The 25,966-nt window shown below is 50.9% G+C and overlaps 1 long non-coding RNA gene across 4 annotated transcripts in view; it reads left to right on the forward strand.

The window, feature by feature from the left end:
* LOC126499130 (uncharacterized) overlaps positions 1-25,966 on the forward strand; it is a 210,964-nt gene that overhangs the window by 11,020 nt on the left and 173,978 nt on the right. For 2 of the 4 annotated variants that reach the window (XR_007590998.1, XR_007590997.1), the window contains 2 exons: positions 14,701-14,815; positions 15,347-15,541. This is a non-coding gene — a long non-coding RNA (uncharacterized lncRNA). The remainder of the gene's footprint in view (positions 1-14,700; positions 14,816-15,346; positions 15,542-25,966) is intronic. The other 2 variants (XR_007590996.1, XR_007590993.1) reach the window with 1 other exon arrangement.

The following is a 25,966-nucleotide window of genomic DNA, read 5'->3' on the forward strand; positions in this document are numbered from 1 at the left end:
TCGTCACACTGATGATGTGAGAAAAGTACTGACAAAGACGCAGCGACCTTTGTAACCTGCGTCCTCCAGCTACGTCCTGGCACTGGTCTCTTGCGCTTTCTGTCCCAGCCCTTTGATCTGCCAGCTCTAATGTATGTTTGCATTTCTCTAGCTTTATTGTTCGTTTTGAAATCTGGTTGGTCAAGTTCCGTCCCATTTTTCTTGTTTACCCTTCCAGATGAGCTCTCTAGTCAGCTTGTCAAGTTCTATAAAAATCCCCTTAGGAATCTGATTGGATATGCGTTGGATTTATAGATTTAATCTGGGAAGAATTGACATCTTCATATTATTGCGTCTCCCTGTCCCCAAGTATGATATATCACTCCATTTACTCAGGCCGTCTTCACGTCCTTCAGTGAGCTTTTATTGTGTCCCCGAATGAAGATGTGGACATTTCTTGTTTATTTGCTTTTTTTTTTTTGGAACAGGGATTGGCCATGGCACATGGGATGTTTTTCCATTACCGTTCTAATTGGTCTTCGGGGTGCATGGGAGCTGTGTGGATATTTTAATGTTTTCTCACCTCCAGTCCTGCTGATGAACTTGATTTGTTCTTTTGTTTGCTGGTAGGAGAGACAGACTGCGGCCTTGTGAAAGTCACAGAGCCCTGGCCCCTCCTGGATGGCAGTTAGGGCTGCTTGTAAGGGCTGCTGCTGTATCGAGCAGGGCTGTTGAACTTCTAGGCCGTGGTTCTGGGCCTGTGTCTGCACCCCTGAGCTGTGCCCCCTCTCTGTTCAGCCCTTTCTCTGGTTTCCACAACGTCTCATGCTGGGAACCAATTGCCATGATATCCTGGATACAAAGGCTTTCCACTCTTGGGACGCTGGAGAGTCGCAATCGCCTCCAATCCTCTGGGAGTGTCACCTGTAACCAGGGGCTCTTCTCTGCACCGCCTCCTTCCCAAGATGGAACACAGGGATTTGTACAGTCCCAAAGAGGGGATTGCCACTCCCCAGGAACCTGGCTGAGGTCCTTGCTGTCACTGGATTTGGTGTCACAGCCATGACTCGTGCCTCCCTCTCTCTTGTCCTCTCTCAAGCCTTCTCAGGCTCCCACACAGAGCTAGCAGCTCTGTGAACAACCTACTCTGACAGAGGGCATTGAAAGCAAGCCTCTGACCCCAGCAATAGAAGCCACACTCAGGACATGCTCTGTATCTCTCCTTGGAGTCCGTAGGCCTGATGCCTGCCTATCCACCAGTCCTGAACTGGCCACCTCTCATCTTTTTCCTAGGCCACAAGCCTGGCACTCATTCCTTCCGTTCCCAACACAAATGTCTGTTACAGGGATGTGATTAGCAGAGTTCTCATTTGTGGTGGTGGTAGCTCTTGCTTCCTCAAGGGGACAGACAGCTGGTGGTGTTTGGAGACATTTTCCATAGTCATATCTAGGGATGGAAGTGGTATAGTCTCCAGTGGGTACCAACTAGACATGCTGCTAAGCATCACCCAGTACTGGGATAGTTCCAGACACCAGCGGCCAAGGCTGGTAAACTTCTGTCTCCTACGGTGTCACTCGGTGTAAATATAATAGGGGCCACAGGTGCAGGCTTTACAGAGCTTCCAATACTCTAGTAGTTTCACTTAAAAAGAGCAAAAGAGCTGGGCGGTGGTGGTGCATGCCTTTAATCCCAGCACTCGGGCGGCAGAGGCAGGTGAATCCCTGTGAGTTCGAGGCGAGCCTGGTCTACAAGAGCTAGTTCCAGGACAGCTAGGACTGTTATTCAGGGAAATCCTGTCTCGGGGAGAAAAACAAAAAACTAAACTAAAACAGAGCAGTGGTTGCACACACCTTTGAGCCCAGCATTCAGGAAGCAGAGGCAGGCAGACATCTGTGAGTTCGAGGCCAGCCTGGTCTACACAGTAAGTTTCAGGACAGCCAGGGCTACAGAGAGAAACTCTGTCTTAAAAACAAAGCAACAACAAAACAAAACTAAAAGAGCAAAAGAAACATATGAAGTTACTTTTACTTTGCTTCCCTCAGGGAAGGGTCTCACTGGTCCTGACAGGTCTCAAACTCACGGTATAGCTGAGGATGATCCTGAACTTCTGGTCCTTGTCATCTTCCTGGGGACGAAGCCTTCCTCATCACAGGTGGTTTATAGCATGACAAGGACCAAACCCAGGGCTTTGTGTGTCCTAGGCAAGTGCTCCACCAAGTGAGCCACATTAATTAAATTAAATAAAATTAGTTTTAATATAGTGTCTGGTCCACCAGATCCCAGGTGTTATTTTATCATACAACCAGAATAAAATTAAAACACATTACTTTTTTTTTAAATGCTAGGTTTCTGGAAGACAGTGTGCATCTTAGGCCTATACCCCTTTTCATATTGGACCCTAAATTTTCATCAGCAAATTGCTTCATCTTTAGATTTCATAAAATTGGGGTCTGGTATCCAAGTGCTTTGTATCGGCATTTACGTGTATATTAAAATGAAATAAAATATCACTTGGTCACAGGTCCAACATAATTCAGTGCTTACTGGTCACAAGTGGCTGCAGCTACTAGACGGGACAACACAGGCTTGGCTGTAAGAAATAGAGATGGAGACAGAGGCAGGGGTATTTACGTAAGTTCAAGACCACCCTGGCTGGCATAGCAAGGTCTAGGTCAGCCAAGGCTACCTAGTGAGCCCAACAATAACAGCAACAAAACAGAACAAACAAAAGAAAGAAAAGGAGAACTTGGGAGCTCGTAGGGATCCTTCAGGAGGAAGCAAAGCCCACTTCCTTTCCAAGGAGCCTCCTGTCTTCTGGGGACAGAGGGGACTTTGGGCACTAGTGGTGGGAGCTAGACACGCATTTCAGTCATGTGTCCTGGCCATGCCGAGAGACAGTACGCTGTCATGACTTGGTCCCCACAGTGCTGCCAGTGATAAGTGCTGTGACAGAGGGCGTGTGGTCATGCTGGAGCAGGGAAACAGGGAGTTTCCATGAGGGCGACAGTGAAGCAGGCTGGTGTGTACCTTAGTGTTCACAGGAGACAGTCAGGCTGGGATGGGGTAGGGAGTGTTCGTGGGAGACCCGGGAGAGAAGGCAACTTGAACACCGGGACTTTGGAGGTGAGGTCCTGTAAGAGGAGTCTGTATGGGACTGGTGGGGTCAGGAGGGGTGTAAGGTGAAGGTCTCTATATTAAGGTCAATGCTGTGGGATGTGCGTGTGTGCGTGTGTGTGTGTGTGTGTGTGTGTGTGTGTGTGTGTGATGGACTGGAGAGTTCTGCTGGATAGCTAGACACCCCTGCAATGCTGCCTTCTACCAACAGGGGGCAGGGCACCCTCAAGAAATGATACAGGTTCCCTGCAACTCTGCAAAGAAGGTGAGAACTTTCAGTATTCAGAGGACATTTTCTAAGTTCCAGACTATGCTGGGACCTAGGTGAGCCACAAAGGGCCCCATCATTTGCAGGATGTAGCCCTAAGAATGTGGGGTCCACAGAGTCAGTGAAGAATCTATCTGTAGGAAGACCTGAGAAGTGTTACCGAAGGGCGGAGCCTTTCTTTTCCTTAAGTGGTAAAAACATATTTTTATTAGTAAGAACGGAACATGATTCTATGATTTTAGCACTGCTAACCATCAATTTCTTTCCCACTGCTGTTCGGTGCAACTGCGGTGTTCCTTTCTTTTCATTGTTTGAGAATCTCATCATGCATATAACATGTTTTGATCAAGTCCACCCCCACTCCTCCCCTATAATCACCCCCTTGCCCACCCGTTACTCCTTCACAAGTGTGTGTGTGTGTGTATTAACTTACTGAGTCCTCTTAGTGCTGCTAGTAGATGCCTGGATATAGGACCATGTGTGTACCAGAGTGTGCGCAGCCTCATCATTAAAGAAAAATGACTCCTCCTCCTCCTCCTCCTCCTCCTCATCATCATCATCATCATCATCATCATCATCATCACTATTGTGATTTTTCGAGACAGGGTTTCTCTGTAGCTTTGGAGCCTGCTCTGGAACTCACTCTGTAGACCAGGCTAGCCTCTAACTCATAGAGATCCACCTGCCTCTGCCTCTTGAGAGCTGGGATTAAGGGTGCAACTCCACCACCTGGCTGGAAATATTATTTTAAGGTGTGTTACTTTTGTTTATGCTGGATTTGTTTAACTCTGTGAAGCTGTGATTCTTTGCCTGTCTAAAACACATGATGGGCTAAGAAAGATCTGAACAGCCAATAGCGAGGCAGGAGAAAGGATAGGTGGGGCTGGCAGGTAGAAAGAAAATATATATAGGAGGAGAAAAGTGGGAGAAGGGGTTTGGAGTAGTATCCTGAGAAGGAAGAGGACACCAGGGGCCAGCCACCCAGCTGCTCAGCAATCCACAGAGTAAGATTTAAAGAAATAAGGGACTGGAAAAAACACATGAGGCCAAACAGTAGACAAGTAAATATAAGTTAAGAAAAGTGGGCAAGAAACAAGCCAAGCTAAGGCTGGACGTGATTCATTCGGAAGCTGAGTGGGGGGGGCCCCCCCGAAAAGAATCCAAAAAGCAGAACATCATATCACAACAAGCAGGTCGTACGCATTCCGACACAGCTGCTCTGAGTTCTAGAAGAGCCTACTCCGCAAGACGGAATCCATGCCCAGCACCGTCATTAAGGCCCAGAACCTGTGGTGAGAGGTCATAGGCCCTAGAACAGAATCTGCTACTTTTAGGTTGTTAAATGGACATAGTATTAAGCTGGCTCCTTATGACATCATTATACTCATTGATTGGGGCATTTCTCAACCCTCATTGGGGGAACTTCCTTCTGCAGTGGTAGTGAACACAAGGACCCACAACTGGTCAGTGTACAGGGAATAAGAGACTGTGGAGTGCCTAGCCCAACATGGAGCTAGCTTATCCCTGCCTGTTAAGGCTCAGGGAACATAGAAGAGGGGACAAAAGGATCCTAAGAGCCAGGGGTGGGGACAGCTTCAAGCAATCAGTGTTTTCCAGACCCAAACAAGGCAGTCGCACATGTGAAGAATCTCCTTGAACTGTCCATAAAGGAGGTCACAAGATTGCTACTCAGGGGAGGGGCATGGCAAAGTGGGGCTGAGGAGGTACCCCCAGCCTGTGTGCCCAGGCCTCAGGGATACATCTACAATGCAATTCTTGAAGCTAAGGCCGAGGAATCATTGAGAAAGGGGGGAGGGGGGCAGAAATACTCAAAGAGCTAGAGAAACAGCAAGTTCACTGTGAGATTGTGTCTCCTAGAAATTCCAGAGAAGCTACACCCATGAGGTCTCACCAGCATGGCTGCCTAAACATGACCAGAACAAGGATGACACCAAGAGACACACCAACATAGAAGGGAGAAGGCTCACTCGGCCTCAACCCTATACAAAGAGAACTACAGGCAACCAAGGAAGGCCGAGAGTAGGAGAAATAGTCTCTCTCCCCCGGGAAAGAGCACACTGATTGGTTATGCATTACCAAATGGCCAGCCAAGAGAATATATACATCCATGCTAGATGGACTGAGCAGGTTGTATTTCTATATTAGGAATGTGTGGCCTTTAGTAACTCCCCTCACTTCACTGAGTTTAGACTAACTCTGCCTTGATCAGATAGTCATAGTAAAAGGAAACCCTCTACACACATAAGAGGGAGCTTTCCCTGGATGACCACAGAGAGGCTGGTAGCCCGAGTACTCAGAAAGCAGGACTCCAGAAGACTGTAAAAGACTGTAAACTTGTTTATATGTGTATATGCATGGGAGTGTGTATGAGTATGTGTGTACATGTGTGTGAGAGTGTGTATGTGTGTGACTATAGGTGCATGTGTGTATGTGTGTGTATGTGCATGTGTGTTTATGAGTGTGTATGTGCATGTGTATATGTGTGTGAGTGTGTAGTGTATATGTGCATGTGTGTATGTGTGTATGTGTGAGTGTGTAGTGTATATGTGTGTATGTGTGAGTGTGTGTATTTGTGAGTGTGTATGTGTATGTACATATACATGCTCTCAGAGGTCAGAGGAGGGCAACAAGTGTGCTTTATGACTCTTTACCTTATTCCATTGAATTACAGCCACATACAACCACACCCAGACTTTTACTTGGGTTCTGGGGATTTGAGCTCAGGTCCTTACTCTTGCAGTGTGAGCCATCTTCCCCCCTTAAGCCGCTTCCCCAGGCCCACTCTAAACTTCTGCTCCAGCTCTGTTGCTGGTTTGCTGTGTAGTCCAGTCTCTGCACCTCATAAAACCATGGAGATGATGATGCTCTGTGCCTTGTTATCAGCCTCCCAGCAGCAAGGGGAGACTACACACAGCTCTTTGCTGCTCCAGAAAGGCCACCCATAAATGAAAGCATCATGGACAGCACCCACACTGCCAGGCAGCCTTGAAGGCAGTTGGGGGAGCTGACCTTTCAGGAGGCTTAGCTAGGGCAGGGCGTTCTCTGTGCTCCAGTGCTGTTTACTAGCGTTGTCAGAACAGCCCGGCCTCTAATTAGCTCTTCCACAGTGTGCCCAGGAGGTGGGCAGGAGGGCAGGTGTGAGCAGAGCTTCAGGAGGGGTGGGTGGGGCTGGGAACAGAATGCTCCCCCAGTTCCCAGGGTCCACGGCTGCCATCTGCCTCTATCCTCACTGGGGCAGCTGGGTTTCTCTCTCTGGGCCTCAGTTTCCCCTGACGGAAGGTAGCGTGGCATAGTGGGAGGCGTGGCTCAGGTTGCTGCCTTGTCCTCTCTGTCACAGGAAGGACACTGCTGGTACCCTTGAGTCTATGCATTTCTCTGTGGCCATGTTCTCTTGTGGGGCCAGCGACTGTCATGGACACACAGGGTCTGTTTCTTACTTGTGCCATAGTGTGGCACGCTGATCTCAGGCTGACGTCAGGCTGACCCCAACTGCAGGGACCTGCTTAGGCACAACATGGGGCTGTGATATTATCCCTCTGGCAGGCCCTGTTGGGTTGTAAGTAGCCCGGTGTGGCATAGGGATGGTGTCCTGTCCTGCGGATGAGGCTAGTGACGGTCACTTTCCACCCCTAATGAGGCCCAGGGGGGGCTCTCCCCATCCCAGCACCCCCCCACTGCCTCCTCTATAGACAACTGTTCTCATTCTGTCTTCCTTTTACCACAAGACCTATTTTTAACTTTCAGCCTTGGGGGAGGGGAGAGAGGGCTAATGGAGGGTGGTGACCGGAGCCTTCCCTCTGTCCCTGTCCTCTTGCCTCTTCAGTCCTGCTAGCGTCCTCACCCTCCTCCCGAGTCCCATCCTCCCCAGGCTTCTTCCCTTCACTCATCCTCCCGCTTTGTCCCTGGCCCTGCCCCCCCCCCCCTTCCTACTTAATCTATCTCAGTTCTCCAAATGTTCCCACTAGGGATACCTCTATGCAATGTCCCTCCCAGCCACCAGGTGGCAGCAGTTGTTCACGGTGTTCATTCCTAGCATGAGACAGACCCTGCCCCTTGACCACAACTGACTACTTGTGTTCTGTGGCTGCAGACAACCACTCAGTCCTTTTGGAGCCTGACCTTCCCACGGTGTCCACAACCTTGAGTTATTCCGGCCTCTTCTGGCCTTTCCATTAACTGTTGACATCAGCTGGTGACTTGGGAGCAGCGGGGTGCCTGCTTGCTACCACTGAGGCTTCTCTGCGTGCCACCAGTGTGCAGCCCCAGTTTTTCAAAGGATCTAATTGGCAGCAGGGTCAGAAATGTGTGTGTGTGTGTGTGTGTGTGTGTGTGTGTGTGTGTGTGTGTGTGTGTGTGTATCTAGACCAGTCTGGGCTGAGCCCAGCCTTGGCTTCTGTTGGACAGAAATGGGTTTTTCCCCAGTGCATGGCACCGAGCGCTTCTCTCTGCCTGGCATTTTGGCCATTGCATAGAGCACCAGGCTAATGACCAGGTCAGTAAGGAAGAATACAGAGCCACTGATGAGAAGTTGGTTCTAAATACCACCTTGAGCCCCTGTGCCCAGCAGTCCCCAACCAGATGGTTTTCTTCTGAAGCCATCTGGAGTTTTCATGTGTCACTTCAAAAATATGTATTTTTATTTTATGTGCATGGACGATTGCCTCCATGTAGGTATATACACCACATGCCTACATATGTCATAGGCATATAGGTATATACACCACATGCATGCCTGGTACCAGCAGAAGCCAGAAGAGCGTGTTTGATCCCCTGGAACTGGAGTTACAGACAGTTGTAAGCTTCCATGTGGGTTCTAGGAATCGAACCCAGTTCCTTTGCAAGAGCAGCCAGTGCTCTTAACTGCTGAGCCATCTTTCTACTCCCTCACTTTTTTCATCACCTTTAATCATCTGCTTTCTGACTGAGCCCTTGGGCTCAGCCTGGGCTTCTATCCTTATCCACCCGCCCTCAAATCCCTGCTCTTCTCTGTGGTTTCCTCCATCCTCTGGCCTAGAGCCCCAGGTTCCCAGCATAGCCTGTGTTCAGAACTTCAGGCCTGTGGTACCAGCTACCCCGGATGTTGTGGATGGAATGCCTGTGGCTGCACATTCGGTATGCACTGTGAGTTCTGGGGAGATGGCTCAGTCAACAAAGGGCTTGCCAGGCACAAACATGAGGACCTAAGTTCAGTCCTTAGGGGCACATTTAAGAAACCTGGTGTCTCTGGCATGTACCTGCAATCCCAGGAGGATCCTTGAAGTTTGCTGTCTGACCAGCCTGGATGAGTTGGGAAGGTCCAAGTTTAGTCAGAACATTTTGGTGACGCACACCTTTAATCCCAGCACTTGCACGAGAGAAGCAGGAGGACTTTCAAGGCCAGCATGGTCTACAGAGGCTGTTCCAGGACAGCCAGAGCTAAGTGGAGAAACCCTGTCTCAAAAAAAACAAAAATGAGAACAAACAAATAACAAAAACACCTAATGTAGAGAGCGACTGAGAAAGACAGTGTTGGCCTAACACACACACACACACACACCACAACACACACAACACTACACATCATCCTTCAGTCCTTTGTCTTTCTCAATCTTCTGATGTAGGATTATTGTCCTCCTCATTGGGTTTATCCATTCATCTTTCCATATATTTGTCCTCTTATTTGCCTACCCATCAATCCACCTGCCCACTTTTCTCTCCCTCCCTCCCTCCCTCCCTCCCTCCCTCCCTCCCTCCCTCCCTCCCTCCCTCCCTCCCTCATAACAACGATGTTAACAGGGCCTGTGTTTATTAAGCACCTACTTGGTACCAAGTGCTGTTCTAATGAATTTCCACATGCTAACTCATGCTCGAACAAATCAATGCAGAGACAAGGAATCAGACCCAGGCTTAAGTAACTCTGGGTTAGCATACCAAGCTTCAGATGCTTGCTGCTCAAATCACAGGCCTGGGAGTCATCCTGGCTTCCTCTTCCCAACCCACCTGCCACGACATCCAGATGACTTGACTTCCAAAGTTCAGAATCTGGCCTGTTTCTCTGCCCTCACTCGGGGAGCCTGAGTTTACAGCAGTGGCCTCAAGTTTCTGTGATGCATGTCCCTGAACTGGCACGCTCAGGCCCTGACCTCTGACTGAGTGCTGGACCTGATTGAGAACAGGTCTACAGGGCAGGGCTGAAGCTACATCATTTTGTCTTTTACTATCATGCTTCAAGTGCATCCCGAGTCAGGCTTAGCCCAAGTGCTTGCAAATGTTGAGAGAAGAGAGACCCGAGGGCTGGCTTGGAATCCCTCAGAGTCCTGAGCACACTTGGATGGAGTTGGCCTGTGGCTTTTCAGGAATGTCCCCAGGTTCCCTGAGAACCTCTAGATATGGGCACTTGCTCGCTAAGCTGGATCTTCCTCGGTTGGCTGCAGCTGTTCAAGCTGCCAGGTCGGGCGAGGGCCAAGTCAGACACAGTCAAATAACCCAGAGCCTTTTCTAAAGCTCCTCCCTGTAGTCCCTTTGATGGCTGTGGATGAGAATACTGGAGCTGGGGAGGCTGGGGACTGTGCTGTCCCCTTCCTGATGGCTGCCTCCCCCTAGGGAACCACTTGCAGAGGCACCACAGGAGCTGAGACCAGGTCAACAGGGGACAGCCATGCCCACTGTCTACTGGGCTGATTATCTGGAAGGCCTGGGGGCTCTTCCTAGCTTAGCAGGAGACAATTTTTGACCCTGAGATAGGGTGAGGAGGCAGAGCTAGGGAGTCCTAGAGCTGGGCCACAGGATCCCCCAGTGGACAGTGCCTCCTGCCAGATATCCTCGTGGCTAGGCTGGCTGACACTTGCCCCACCTCGTGCTATCGTGGTCTAAGAGCACTGTAGTTTGTGGGTTCCTGCCCCTTCCTGCTCCTTCTCCTGTCGCCCTCTGTGGGAATATCCCCAGTGACTCTGTCTTGTGTGAGTTCCCACCATGCTGGCAGGAATGTGTGGCCTAGAAATAGAACATCCTGCACAGCACCACCAAGTCTGGCCTTTGTGGGATTTTGGGTGCAGTGGTTGAGGGCACAAGTTCCTGTGTTCTGCCCTGGGACCTGTCTCAACCTCACAGGCAGCCTTAGGCTTTGCTGAGTAGGGCTGGTCCTCCAGCTGCCGCTCCTGTGGTCCTGAGTGTCTTCCCGCAGTCTCCTTGGTCTCTGTGGGCTCTGAAGAGTGTCAGGGCACACGATCTTTTGGCGATGCTCTGGCTCCCCCTTCTAAATACACAGAGAATCACAGAGAGGTTAAGTGTCTTTCCTGCAGTCGCACAGGTCTGTGGTTGGTTGGCCAGAAGTGTGGGTGTGGCCTGTCCTGGGTCCACCTCCCTTGGATGAGTGATTCCCTGTGGCTCTGCCTCCCTAGAATGACAGGTCGAAGATCTGTGGAACTCTGTTGTAGGCTTGTAGGCTGAAGCCCAGATAGAGGAGTAGCTTCCCTAGGCACACAGCAGGTTAACATTTAGTTCAGAGTCACCAAGGGGCCTCCTGATGCCCTACGGCAGCCATTGGATACTGGTGATAGATTCCAGCAGGCAGCTAAGATTTAGAACCCGTGGAAGACAAACCTTTAGGAACGCCTGCAAGGCCTGCAAGGGATTATTATCTTCATTAAGCCAACTGAGGCATGAAGACCCAACTCAAATGTGAGCCATCATCCTATGGGCTGCCATCCTGGGTAAAACAGAGAAAGCTAATCCCCTCACCCTACCGCAACATTTGTTTTTCTCTGCTCCCTGAACCCCAACATTTGTTTCTCTCTGCCTCCCGATGTCAGATACACTGTATCCAGCCGCCTCTGCTCTTGCCACAGTATCTTTCCTGAGAGGACACCACCTTCAGACTGGGGGTCACAACATTTTCTCCCTTAAATTGCTTATTATTTTGGAGGGGGGGGGACTCAGGTGTTTTGTGAAAGCGCTGGGAATGCAGACCGCACAGGCTGTGAAGGCAGGCATGGGTGCAGAGGCCAGGGCCTTGGGGTGGGTTCCTCACCAGGGCTTCCAGGGAGGGGTCCAGCTTCCTACACGCAGAGTCTGTAAAGAGGGAGAGTTTTGAACTATCTGACTGTTTCCAGACTAGGGTGGCCTGAGGGAAAGGCTGAGATCTGACCCAGTCATTCTGAACCTGGTCCCCCCTGCATAGTGATGGGGCACATATCTCCCTGGAGGCCACTCCTCTGCGACAGCTCAAATGGGATGGAGATAGCAATAATTCCCAAGGGGGCTGAGCTGTCAGAGATGGTTCATGTTTCTGGGGAACCTGTCCTGATGCTCAGAGTGCCCACAGAAACAGGAAATCTTAACAGAGGTTGCATATTTTCTGGCTACCTGGGAGTTAGTTGGCCAGGGCCACCCGGCTCAGGCCCAACCCCATTAGGCTGGGGGTAGCTGTCTTGAAGTTTTAGGCACAGGGGGCTTTCCTTGGCTGCCTGGGGCATCTCCACATGGCGGTACATCCCAGTCCTTGAGAACATAGTTCAGCCCTTCCCCATCTGCTCTGCAGTTACTCAGGTACCCTATTCTTTCCATTGCTCCAGATTCTTCCTCCAGGAAGCCTCCTGGGCTTGTCCTAGCCTTAGAGTGCAGGGAGAACTCATTTTGAGGGCTCACTGTAGAGGTCAAGTAAAAGGGCTGCATGGAGCAGCCGAGGGGAAAAAAACTCTGGGAAGGCAGCATCAGGCTCAGCTGGGGAGTTCTGTGCTTGATTAGTGATGTCTGCCAGGGTCAGGTTGGAAGATGGACTGTGGGCTTGCTCGCTTTTATTTTTGGTGTGTAACATGTATATGGTGTACAGGTGCTTGTGGACTAAAGGACATCCTCAGGTGTCATTTCTTTCTTTTCTTTTTAAGAGTTATTTATTTATTTATTTAGTGTACAGTGTTCTGCCTACATACCAGAAGAGGTAACCAGATCTCACTATGGATGGTTGTGGTTTCTGGGAATTGAACTCAGGACCTCCCAAAGAGCAGTCAGGGTTCTTACCCTCTGAGCCCTCAGGTGTCACTTCTTAAACAGGGTCTCTGAGTGGCTTAGAGCTTACCAAAATAGGCTAGATCAGCTGACCAGTGAGCCACAGGGATCCCCCTGTCTCTGCGTTCTAGTTCTAGAACTCCAAATATGCAGCACCATATCTACCATTGTTTAATGTGGGTTCTGGGGACTGAATTCAGGCCCTCATTCTTGCAAAGCAGACAACCCTCTTGTTCCTTTCTTCAGCTCTGTCTATAGGACGAAAGCCACCGGATGGCACTGCCACGCTACCTCCTGCTTCCTATTCCTCCTAGGTGTTCAGACTGGGTCTACTCTGGGCCAGGTGGAGGGTGGAGGGGAAAACATCACTTCACTAAGCCCAGGAAACTGAGCGACAGTTTCAGAGGAGTGTCTTTCCTCACATCCCAGGGCATGCTGGGAAGGCTTTGCAGGTGGCAGGTAGCTTCCCTGGCCTCGGGTGTATTGCAGCCCAGGTGGCAAGTGGCTCCAGGCCATCCATCAGTCCCTCAGTTCTCTGGGCTTCACCTCTGAGAACATCCTAACACACTTAGTTCACAGCCATAAAGGACACTCTGTTGCTAGTTCCGTTTTCCATGTGGGAACTGGAAGGAGCTCCTGCTCATTGACTGGTGTGGCACCCTGCAAGTTGGCGGTGGCTGTGGCAGCTCTCACAGTTCTTGGGTCTGTCAAGGAGGTCCCCAAGAGTGACCAAGCTCGAAAGCCACATACAGTTCTGGATTCTGAGCTCTTCATGACCCAGAACCTCCCCTGATGGTTGAACTTCTTAGCAGCTGCCCCCACCACACTCCTGGACCTCAGCATTGAGGGGGAGCTGTGACCACTTGTCTGTTCAGGCTTTTCTTGGGGCTCCACCCTGCCTAGGCCCTCAGACACTGGAGAGACCTGGCAGGATCCCGTTAGCTGCTGGACCAGCCTGGGAGGAAGGGCAAGCCTTTCTTTTCCATTAGATGGGACACTTTGGTGTCTCGCCCATCCTGTGAGATATGTACCAGAAGCAAGGCTCAGTGCCAGGGAGGCCAGGGCACAGGCCCGAGGCAAGGACATGCTCAGCTTGGCCACTGATGAGTAAACCTTGTGACCATTGCCCCTTTCAGAGCCCCAGCCTCTTCATCTCCGAATTGAGAGAGATCCAGGTGGCTGAAGTCTTGTCTAGTTTCTCACTATGTCTTTCATAATTTCTCATCATGGTCTAGATGACCGATAGCAGAGCCATTCTTTTTTTTTTTAAATATTTATTTATTTATTATGTATACAATATTCTGTCTGTATGCCTGAAGGCCAGAAGAGGGCACCAGACCTCTTTACAGATGGCTGTGAGCCACCATGTGGTTGCTGGGAATTGAACTCAGGACCTTTGGAAGAACAGGCAATGCTCTTAACCATTGAGCCATCTCTCCAGCCCCAGCAGAGCCATTCTGGTAGCCACATTGTGGGCTCGGAGTGACCCGAAGAAGGCAAAAAGATCGTGGAGGCCCCTGACACCCACCCTGCCTCTGCATGGTCCCCCCCACTAATCTCCATCTCCTCTCAGCCGCTCCTAGTCCCTTCCGCTCTCCTGTGGCTGCTCTTAATTTGGTCGTCCGCCCAGCATGGGTGCGCTGTAAAACGCTGGCCCTCAGCCAGGTTTGCGTGGTGTTTTATTGATTTCATTAAGTAAGGCTGTAAGCAGGGCCCCCACCTGCGTGAGGGGCTGGGCTGAGTATCCACAGGGCAGCCGGTTGGCATTAAAGACCCAAGAAGGCTCCGCGCTGGATGCAGGGCAGCCTGTTTGGGGCAGGCGACTCAAGCGACCTTCACCTCCATCTCTCTTGTGTTCTACAGAGGCGCTGCCACAGCTCCAGTGACATTGTAATCACAGCTTAGCACCTCGGACATGGGCCAAGGCTGCCCCCCTCCTGCCCCTGTCTGTGGCTAGCTTTGTCTGACAGCTTAGGTGCCCTGGTGGAGGCAGGAGTGACTTTAGGTGACCTCTGAACTCCTACCCAACCTCTGACCTGGGAGACGGAGGTTGGTTACTGGTGTGACTTAGCCTCAAGGACTCCCCCCACATCTCAACTGCCCAAGGGACATGTGGTAATTTGAATAAGAATGGCCCCTATAAGTACAGGGATCTAAAGACTTAGGGAGTGGCATTATTTGAAAGGATTAGGAGGTGTGGCCTTGTTGGGGTAGGTGTGGCTTTGTTGGGGTAGGTGGGGCCTTCTTGGAGGAAGTGTGTCATTGGTGACGGGCTTTGAGCTTGCAAAAGCCCATGCCAGGCCCAATGTCTCTCTCTTTCTGATGCCTGCAGATCTCATCTGTGTCTCCAGTACCATGTGTGCCTGTTGCTGCCATGTTTCCCACCATGGTGATACTGGACTAAACCTCTGAAACTGTTAGTCAGCCCCAACTAAATGCTTTCTTTGGTAAGAGTTCTTGTGGTCCTGGTGTCTCTTTGCAGCGATAGAACAATGGTTAAGACAGTGTGTCTTTCTGGACTTGAGTTCAGGGGGCTGGAGTCTGCTTAGGATATCTTGTGTTCGGGCTCCAGGTTGTCATCTTTCCATATTATAATATGGAGACTCTTGGGCCACTAGGGGGCTGGACAGCCTTCTCACATCACAGGGCATCTCGTCTGTGGGCTTCTGCCAAACATGAAGTATCACCCCCACACCCCAGAGATGAGCGGCAGTTCACAGAGGCTATGTGATGGGCCTCGGGTCACCATTTCAGGCACAGCTTAATTTGAGCCCAGCCAGTCCCAGGAGGGGTGCCCACGATGGATCTCCCCTGGCATCCCTCTGCCCACCTCTGCATCTGCTCTTCTTCCAAGAACTCAAAAATAAGGTTGCCAGGGGGATAGTAGGGCCCTGGGGATGGAGATGCAGGTGGCAGTAACTGGCTGGCTCCTTTGGAGAAGAAGTTGGAGGACGCTGGAATCGATTTCTTTTTCGCAGGGACGGGTGGAGGACTGCAGAGGGGCTTCTTTGTACAAGTGAAGTGTGGGCCGGAGATATGCCTGGATAACTCAGAACCTGATGGCTGCTGACAGGATCTAGAAATCCACTGCCCAGATGAGAGCAAGCAGGCTCCAGGTTACATGGTTGGGAGGAGCATGTCCTTCACCGGTCATTTCCTCTCGCTCCCATTGGGTAAGTGCCGATGAGTGGGATTGCCGGATCACACCTAGTTCATGTACTAAGCTTCAACCACTATTGCCTACTGGTTTCGCTCCCATCAGCAGTGCAGGGGAGTTCCCCTTGCTCTATGTACCCCTGCCAGCACTCGGAAGTAGCTCAGTGGCTTTAGCTGTTTCCTTGGCTTTCCATGGTGCCGAGAGCACTTATTAGATAACTGTACTGTCCTATGTCGAGAGTCCCCACAGATCCTACTAGAGTCAGATTTTTCCCTTGATCTCTCTCTAACTCTCTCTCTCTCTCTCTCTCTCTCTCTCTCTCTCTCTCTCTCTCTCTCTCTCTCCTCTCTCACCTCTCTCTCTATCTCTGTCTCTGTCTCTATCTCTATCTCTGTCTCTAGACTGCCTCAGGTGAAGTATCAGAGGGTGACTTTCAACTTCTGATTCCCTGACCTCGCCTCCCTCCCAAGTGCTGGAATGATAGGCATATGCCACCAAGCCCCAAGGCTGTCCTTGGTAATCCTCCTGTCTCAACATCCCAACCGCTCGATTTCAGACGTGCTTTTCAATCTTTATCTCCTTCTCGCAGGCTCCCCGCCTTGGCTAAAGGCTCCCTGAATTCTGAACATGGAGTGTCTTAAGTCAGGGGGACCTTTTCTGGAAGCCCTAGTGATGGACAGTTCTCGAGCAGAGGGGAAGACCAAGAAGGCAGCACACATTTCTGGGACAGCCCCGGGTTTAGTCCTGACCAGTTTGCAGTGTGATATGTGCTCTCAGGCAAACCTCACCCCCTTGCCCTGCCTCAGTTTCCCTTCTGTGACACAGAAGAAGGAAGCTTCCTTCCCCTCCATCTCACTGGGTAGTCGTAAAAGTAAATGAAGATCGGGCTCATGCCTATCCCAGCACTCAGAGGGCAGATCTCTATGAATGGAGGCCAGCTTGGGCTACATAGTGAAACCCTGTCTCAAAAACAAAACAGTCTGCACCTCAGGAATCATTGCAGGAGAAGGGGTGGGAGATAGTAAGAGCAAATGGATCAGCCACTTCGCTGGGAGATTGTGTCTCCTAGTAATGTCAGAAGCTACAGCCCTAAGTTCTCACCAACACGACTGCCAAAACACGAGCTGAAGAACAAACAATAGACATGCCAGACACACATATGACTAACATTACACAGACTGAGCAGGCTGTATTTATGTTTTTAGGAATATATATCTGTACCCACGCGCACACACACATCCGGCAACAATTAATGAAAAAGAATCTATGCATTTAAAAGAGCAAGGAGGGCCATATGGGAGGGCTTGGAGGGAGGAAAGGGAAGGGAGAAGTGATATAATTATGTTATAATCTCAAAAAAAAACAACCAAAATAAACAGTTAAACAAGCATGGTGGTGAACAAGCATTTAATCCCAATGCTTGGAGGTAGAGGCAGGTGGATCTCTGTGAATTTGAAGCTAGTCATGATGACATAGGGAGACCTTTGTCTTAAAAAATAAAACAAACAAAACAAAAATAAAATAAAATAAAAAATAAAATAAAAAATAAAACAAATAAAAAATAAACAAAAAAAAACCCGAAAACAAAACAGGAGTAAACAGATGTCAGATGAGAGAGTGGCCCACAGATGATAGCCCAGAAGCTACTACTGGTCTCTTGCAGGCCCTGCCCATGTGTGAGGGCACCCTCAGTCCTACCTGTTCCCCTGATGCCCTGGCTGGGAAAGGCAGCTGGGAGAAGACACTGAGCATGCTCAGAGGGAGCATGACAGGGAACCTGGGCTGGGATTAACCCCAGCAGAGTGCAGCAGGCAGCTGTAAATTCTTTCTTGGTCTTTCCCGAATGTCCAAAACATTGTGCAAGTACACTTAATTTGTTTATGGAAGTGGACTTGACAGCCAGCCCTTGAAGGCATTTGCAGAGAGTGGTGTCATCTTTTCCTGTGTGTCATACATGGCCACATGCTTGCCACCGCCAGCATCCTCACATATGCAAAGTCTGCCTGCCTTCCCTCCCTTCCTCCCAGTGTGGCTTTGAACTCATGGCCGTCCTGCTCCAGTCTCTACTGCTGAGATTATAGGCACATGCCACCATATTTAGTGTATGTATTTGGCACTGACCTCTGTGTTCTAGGCTATCTTGGGTTAACAAATACTCCAAGTTCTGAGATGCCCATGCTGCTGCGCTAGCCTGAATTCATGCATGCTGGGGAATATGATTTTCAGGTGTTACTTTTGTTTTACGCTGTATTTGTTTAACTGTGAAGCTGTGTTACTGTGCCTGTCTAAAACACCCGGTGGTCTAATAAAGAGCTGAATGGCCAATAGTGAGGCAGGAGCAAGGATAGGTGGGGCTGGCAAGCAGAGCGGATAAAGATGAGGAAAATCTGGGAGAAAGGATCTGAGAACGAGAGAAAAGGAGGAGAGCTTCAGGGGCCAGCCACCCAGCTACCCAGTCAGAAGGGAAGTGAGAAGGAAAGAAAAGGTATACAGAAGTGGAGAAAAATAAAAGCCCCAAGGCCAAAGACAGATGGGATAAGTTAAGAAAAGCTGGTGAGAAACAAGCCAAGCTAAGACCAGGCCTCTGTGTGTGATTTATTTGGGAGCTGGGTGGTGGGTCCCCTCAAAAGCCAAAGAGTAAAGAGTAAAAAACAACCAGTAACACAAATGTGTTTGGGGTACAGTGTGAGTTCAGGCCAACCTGGGCTAACCTACTTGTGAGTATAGCCTATGGGTCTGGGTTTTTCTGAGGACTTTCTTGGGCTAATGAGCAGGACCTGGGGGGCATCTTCATTACAGAGAAAGATGTAGTGGGGGGCAGAGCTCAGACCCCAGTGACTCTAGTATATATGTATATATATTACATATAATATAAAATATACACACACTACACATGTGCGCGTGCACACACACACATGTATGTTTGGAGAAAGGGTTTCCTGTATTCCAGGCTGGCTCTAATTTTCTGTCTAGCCAAGGGTTTCTGACCTTTTTTCCACCTCCCCGATACTGGGATTAGAGGCATGTGTCACCATGCTTGGTACCTTCTAGCTCTTTAATGGTGGGAAAGAAGCCTCAGTTTTCCTTTTGCTAAATGGGAACAAACAGATGAGTAACAAACAGGGGACTCCTTGGAGAGTGAGCACCTGGGAGGCAGGAGGTTGGCTATGTGGAAAGGCATCCCCAGCTCTTACCAGGCTAGCGAGGAAGGCAATGGATGGCATACAATGGGACCATTGTGGCTTCTGGGAGGAGCATAAAAGAACACCTGCCCTTCCTGCTTCCTCCCTTGGAAGGCTATGAGGCCCTAGGTGGAGGGCTGGCTCAGTGCCAGCCTTCCCAGGTCCTCTCTGGCAGGCCTGGCAGCTGACTACCTGTCTTCTGAAGAGATGGAGGCAACTGAGGCTCGTTAGGGGGAGGGGAAGAATTCCAGGTGTCCCCAGCTCAGATGCCAGAGTGTTCTGTAGGATATCACCTCTGTGTCCTATCTCCTGCCACCTCCCAGCCCCTAAAGACCTCTGCTCTCTGGCTTCCTAAGTTCTGTGTGATCTCCTGGGAAGACTTCAGTTGTGTGTGTGTGTGTGTGTGTGTGTGTGTGTAGAGCAGGGCTGCAGCAACCTTGGTGTCGTTGTGAAGCCATCTTCCTGTTGGGCCTCTGCGACCCTCAGTGCCCTCCTCCTGAACCTGTCTGAGGATGGGTACAGCCAGGCAAACATGGTCCTTTCCTCCGACAAAGTGTACCTGACGCTCCCCATGTCCTTTTGGGGAGCCTTCTCAGATTTCCCTCCAGGGAGCTGTAGGTTCCCTTGGGATCCCTCCTGGAAACCGCTTCCTGGGAGCTCCCGAGGCCTCCCCCCAATGAGAGGTGGGATGGCCCCCTCTGGAACAGCAGGACCGCTGAGGTTCTTCATGAAGCCTTTGCTTCTGTGTTGGTCAGCTCTGCCATCATGACCATTGCACAGAACCTGTTGCCCTGAGCGGGCTGCCTGAAGTTCCTCCCTGGCTGGGGACTCTGGGAAAGAAGACACTCTCAGCCTCAGTCCTTGACTCCCGAGGAAGGGGCCAGAGCGTCCCATCCTCTCCTACCTTCCAGGTCCTTCCAGGTCCAGGGCTTTCCCTTCACCAGCCCCTGTGGCTCTTGGGATGAACTAGATCGTGGTCACGTCCTTCAAGGCCGTGTTTGTTGTAGAATATTATCTTAAGGTGTGTTACATTTGTTTATGCTCTGGGGCATTTAATTGTTTAGCAATGTAAAGATGTGTTGCTTTTTTTTTTTTTAATGCTGCATTTGTTTAACTCTGAAGCGTGATTCTTTGCCTGTCTAAAACACCTGATGGGCTAATAAGAAGCTGACTGGCCAATAGCCAGGCAGGAGTGAGGATAGGCGGGGCTAGCAGGCAGAGTATAAATGGAAGGAGAAATCTGGAAGAAAGAGGAAGAAGCAAGAGAGAACAAAGAGAAAAGGACAATAAGGGCCAGCCACCCAGTTAAACAGGCAGCTGGGGAGTAAGAATGGAAGAAAGGTTTACAGAAACAGAGAAAGATAAAAGCCCAGAGGTAAAAGGTGGATGGGATCATTTAAGATAAGAAAAACTAGCTAGAAATAAGCAAGCAAAGGACGGGAATTTATTAGAATAAGACTGTGTGTGTGTGTGTGTGTGTGTGTGTGTGTGTGTGTGTGTGATTTATTTGGGTGCTGGGTGGTGGGCCCCCAAAGAGTAAGAACAAAGAGTAAATAAAATAATACATGTTAATCCCCCTAGTGATCCCAGCCTCTTGGGGGCCCAGTGATGGGCTCGCCTGTGTCTTTTTCCTCCTAGAGACTCCTTCCCTCTGAGTGTCCCCTTCTTCACCCAGGAAAGTCTTCTTGGAGAGCTCAGATGAAGGGCTCTCCTCCCTGGGGTGGCCCTCTGTGGCCTTAGAATGTGGTAGTTCCTCTTTCTGTCTTCTGTCTGAGGCTGCTGACTCAGTCCAGCAGTGATGAGCGTTGACGCCTACTGTTTAATATCAGCTTCCTGGGAGTGGGGGAAATGGCTCAGCCAGGAACTGTGCTGCCTGCACAAGCCTGAGCACTCGAGTTCAATCCCCAGAACCCACAGAGGCAAACACAGGCATCGTAACACATGCTTGCAACTCTAGCTCTGGGAGGCCGAGACATGTGGATTGCTGGACCTAGCTGGCCAGCCAGCCTGGCCTACTCAGCAAGGCCCAGGCCATGGAGAGGCCCTTCTCCAAATACAAGGTATACAGTTGCTGACTTCCATCTTCCACAATATTGTTCACCCTCTCTCTCTCCCCCCCCCCCAACAACTTTCTGGAATCCCATTTGCCACGTGGAGGCTCCCTGACAGGAGGGAGGTATTTTTCTGCCCTTGAGTGAAGTGTAGACAGGAGACTGAAGGATGGAGGATAGATGTAGAGGTCCATCAGGGGGCCTGGAGAGAGGGCTAGGTGTGAGAGGGAGGAGCATGGGAACCCCTGTCTGTGCTTGGCTGGAATCCCCATGTGATGAATGTGATGGTTTTCCCCTGGGACCAGGGGCTAGTGGCAGTGGCGAGTGAGGTCTCGTGTTGGAGGCAGGGGTTCTAAGGGGTTCAAGTTCTTTGGTTTGAACAGCTTGGGAGGGAGGGCTGCTAAGGATAGGAGTTCATTTGAAGTTTGAGCTGCTTACTAAGCTCCAAGCGGACAGCGGGACAGGTGACTTGTAACCCTGGGCTTAAGTGGATTTTTTTTTTCTTTCTGTCACGTGTTAGTGAAAATATTAATGAGCACCCATTCAATAGGATACTACTGCTGCTCTGGGTACCACAGCCTGTCATTCCCACTCTGACCACTAGGTGGCAGCCCAGGATCCTGCCAGGACTTTAAGAGCAGGGACCCCTGCTTAGGGTTGGCCCATCCCAGCCTACATTTTTGATGTGGAATCGCCCCTCTTTACCCTCCCACCAGTTCCTTGGAGGCTCTAGGGCCATGTCTCCAAGGGGTGGCAGTCCACACTGGCTACGTGGGTCTTCTTTCTGAGGCACCTCTGGCCAGGCGTGGGACATAAGCATAGTGACACGCAGCATTTGGTACACAAACACACTCCAGATTGTTCTTTGTAAATCTGAAATTCACCCAGTCACCTTGCAGCAGTGGTCTGGGCCACTGTCACTCACACTCCTGTACCTAGCCCAGAGTCCCAACCTGTCAAGACTGACGGTTGCCAATGACAGTTCATGGCCACCTGCTCTGATACTCATGCACCTGTCTGTCTGTCCATCCTCTAGGAGGACGGCCTAGAGCTGAGGACACAGAGACCCCTGACCACTGTTCTCTGCCCCCATCCTTCCAGGCCCAGCCCTTCTAGCTCTCCTCTGGAGACTTTGCAGAACCTAGTAGTTTATGGTTGACTGTAGTTTCTGTTCCCAGTCAGCCCTGGAAGAGAAGAACTCGCTCACAGAGACACTGTCCACCTCCTTCTTCCCAGCTAAGGAACACATGGTTCTGGCCCTGGAAGGCCAGCTCTAAGATGTTCCCTAGATACCCATTCTGTTTCCTCATGGGCAGACACGGGGTGTGGAGTCCCAGAGATGATGAACACTCCACAGACAAACAGCATCCTAGCTCCAAATCCGACGTCTTTCCCTGCATCCTCTAGGTTCTGACTTGCCTCTGGCCCCTGAGCTCTGTGTGTAGTATCTTCTGTCCCCCAGAGGTCCCCTTAGCCAGCCCTAAGCCAGGCCATCTGCAGCGATCCCTGCTTGGGTCCTTACAGATGTAGCCTTGTCCGCCCTCTCCACCCGAGAGAAGATTCATGAGGCAGGTGAGTTGGTTTAAAGGGACTTGGAGTCTTTTTATCACCTTGATGGCCTCCATGGATTTTTGTCTCGGGGAGTATCTTCGAGACTTTAATTAAATCAGGAGCTCGGGCCCCGCCAGCTTCCCGCCTGCTTCCCGCCTGCTTATCGGCTTCTTAAGACCCTGATTCATTACCCAGGATTATTTTTTTTCCATCCCTGAAATAATCTTTAAAGGCCTTCTATCGGGGAGATTAAAGCCGTAAGTCATACACATCCACGTGGGCGCTTTGTTTCCTCTGCCCATGGGTGGGCATGGAGCCACCCCAAGGGTCTGTGCTCTGGTGCTGTCCTGGGCCAGGGCTTCCCGCTGGGTGAGGAATTAGATTGAGCTGTGGGTGCTGGGCGGGCTGGCATGGGGAGAAGTAGATGAGAGAGAAAATTCCCTGCTTTGTGTATAGTCTCCTTTCTTTAACACTCATGAGTCACCTTTCTCTGGGTCTTTCCCTCTGCTGGGCTGAGCAGGACAAGACAACTGGTAACTCTTTCAGGAGCAGAGATGGGAGACCGGGCTCATCTTTTCCTTGTTTCTTTGTCCGAAGTTGTAGCAGCAAGGCTCTCCTTGGTAGGTGGCAGCCTCCGAGCCCACCTTCAATGGTGACTTTCCCCTGAGCCAGCTTCGTTTGAGGCATAGAGGTCTCGTCCAGACCCCCAGGCTCTTGCCAATGAATGGAGCATTGAGTTTAATCTCTTATGGGGGATAAAGACACCGAGGGTGGGTCTTCCGGAAGAGGCCATGATGGGAATGGGGTCAGGGCTCAGGAAGCTTGTGTCTGGTTCCAGAAGGGGATAAAGTGGATCCTAAGAGCCAGGTCTCAAGTTTTGCTTTGTCTTTTTAAAGGGGGTGGGGTGGGGGAATATGAGGATGTGGAAGGGGCTTTATTCTTAATGGACCATTTCATCCTCAAGGTCTATGATCCCATAAGTTGCTGGTTACATGATACTTTCCCCTGTCTTTGTTGATGGTGGGTGGTACTACTGGCTGTGATGTCTCTTTGACAGTGGCTGCTGTGTATGTAGAGGTAGGGCATGGGTTGGAGCTTGGGGACATCTCACAGGAAGGTCTTAAGTGAGTTTGAACAGGGACTCAGATTCCTTTGGACCTTCTTGACAGGGCTCACAGGCAGCCCTGGGACCTCACGCTTGAGTATATAGAGCTGGGATGAGGGACTCGGGAGCTGGGGACCTGGAACCTTGCTCGGAGCACAGGAAGCGTTGTCTGACCCTCACACTACTTGTTCTCTCAACCGCCAGGTCCTTGCACACTCTTCTTACACCTTCCTGGACCCCACAGAACCCAGAGTCACCCATCTGGGTAGGCATAGCCCACCTTGGCTCAGCAGAGTTGGATCCCTGTGTCATAAGTTTCTAACTGAGTGCCCTCATCCCAGGTCCCTTCTTCTGAGCTCATTTCATAGTAACTGGCTGACCCCGCATGGTGCAGACTTTCAGCGAACACTTATTGACAGAATTAGGCTGAGGGAGGGGATGGGCCCACACAAGGAACTTTGGGAACAAGAGGGATGTTCGAGTCCCTGGTGAGCCTGTATTTCACAGTCTAGAAACAAGACACATCCCTTGGAATGCTTTGGCGTGGGCGCCGAGGGCTCATGATTCCCAGGGCTGACGGTAACAGATCAGGTTGCTGGGAAGGAATCCATCACCCCAGCCCCTTTGCCACCACATGTGGCCAGATGTCATGAACACACGGGAGGAGCTCCCACCTTCCTGGGGTAGGACAGGGGCTGCCATTGAGCAGGTGTAGGCTGGGATCTCCTACTTCTGCCACCCAGGTGGGTGGACACCCACCTTGATTTGTGTCACCCAGGATTACTTGGTTTTCTAAAACAGAACTCAGAAAATATCTATCTGCAGAAATTTTCAAACCCAGACTAGCCCGACTTTCTGTCCCATCCGCTCTCAATACCTGTGTGCTCTGTGCAGGGGCATGTGCTTGCAGAGCCCCGGGGTGTTATTAGACAGTAATTGAGTCTCAGGGGCTAGAGGTTGACCCGTGGTGCCTGCAGGAGTTGGGGGTGACAGGCAACCATGGGGAAGCAATTAGCTCCTGATCCCCAAAGGGCAAAGGCCTTTGCCTATACAGCGACAACTACTTCGCCAATGCTCACTGCGTGCAGCATGCTTGGTGCTGGCTGTGCTATACACACCGACCTTAGGTCCTAATGGCCACTGTCCTAGCTCACAGGCGAGGGAATGGAGATGCTGGTGCATTCATACGCTCACTCATCCGATCCTGCCTTATCCAGTATCTTCACAGGCACTCTCCTGTGTGGGAGAGCCCGGAGCTTGGCTGAGGCTCTCCCTGCAGGATTGCTGCCTGGTGGTAGCAACTCAAATTTGCTTGATGGAAGTCCCAAGATTACAAGGTTAAGATCCCAAGGAAGCCAGATATGACAGCATGCACCTATGATCGCAGCATCTGAGGAAGCTGAGGCAGGGAGATTGTGAGATCAAGGCCAGCCTGAGCTACACAGAAGCACCCTATTCATTCAAAACAGACAAATCCATGGAGATACCCATTCAAGAGATAGGAGGCCAAGCAGGACCTGAGCTCAGGGGCAGAGTCTCTTGGTCCTGGCCTTTGGGATCTGGTCTTAGCTTAGCTCCAGTCCTGTGCCAATCATCTTGTGGGTTCCACTCACACAAAACTCTGGAAACAATAAGGCTTAGCCATCCTTCCTCTCTCTGCTTGCCTTGGGCTCTCAATGTCCACTTCCTCACTAGGGAAGCCCAACTTCCTCCACCTGTGTCTTGGATACACCATGATGTTATGGCTTCTTGTATCCCTGCCGACATAGCTATAGCGGGGCACAGGATGATCAAACAGTGCAACGCCAGGCGCTCAAGGCACCGCGCAAGCGCTTCCCTCTGCCTCCCTGGAGGGAGGCGCTTTCATTGCTACTTCCCGCTTTTAGTGAAGGACGCGCTCGCACGCGCTATCACATCAATGTACAGTCACAGCCTGTGAGTCCTGGGATGGGTGCAGGAGGCTGGGGAGCCCAAAGCCTGGAGGTGGGAGGCTGCAGAAGCAGGTTTTAAATCACAGTCTTGGTGTTGAGCCCACAACTGCTGTGAGCCTCGATTCAGTTGTGAAGAGGGCTCCCACCTTGGTGAGACTGTGGTGGGGGTTGGTGGGGTGATGGGAGTAACCCCTTCTCCCCAGTTTGGGCACGCAGTAGATGGGTTAGAGGATGCTGGGGAGGAGGCGGGGAATACAGGAGAAGATAGCCCCTCCTCTTTCTAGTTGTAAGCTGCAAAGGGTGCTTCATGGCTCTGCCTCGTGTACCCCAGAAGAGGCTCTTCTTTTCTTCTTTACCACGTGCCTGTCCGCGGGTTGGGGAAGGGGCGTGAACAGCCTCCAGCCAGAACATCTCCCCCCTTTTTTTTTCTGTTGTAGATTGGGACAGGCAGCTAGGCTGTGGTTGTTTTCCTAGGGCCTCCCAGCAGTTACTGGAGGTTGTAGGCCTGGAAGAACCCTGGGAAGTTCCCAGCCCTGCTCAGGTGGGAGGGCATTGGGACTCTGGCCCCGCCCACAAGAATCCCTGTTTGCCTGGGCAGGTGGTCGGCAGACAGTTTCTGTA

Source organism: Alexandromys fortis, unplaced genomic scaffold (genome assembly GCF_014885135.2).
Source record: "Alexandromys fortis isolate MF-2015 unplaced genomic scaffold, M_Fortis_MF-2015_v1.1 scaffold_9, whole genome shotgun sequence".
Lineage (NCBI taxonomy): Eukaryota > Metazoa > Chordata > Mammalia > Rodentia > Cricetidae > Alexandromys > Alexandromys fortis.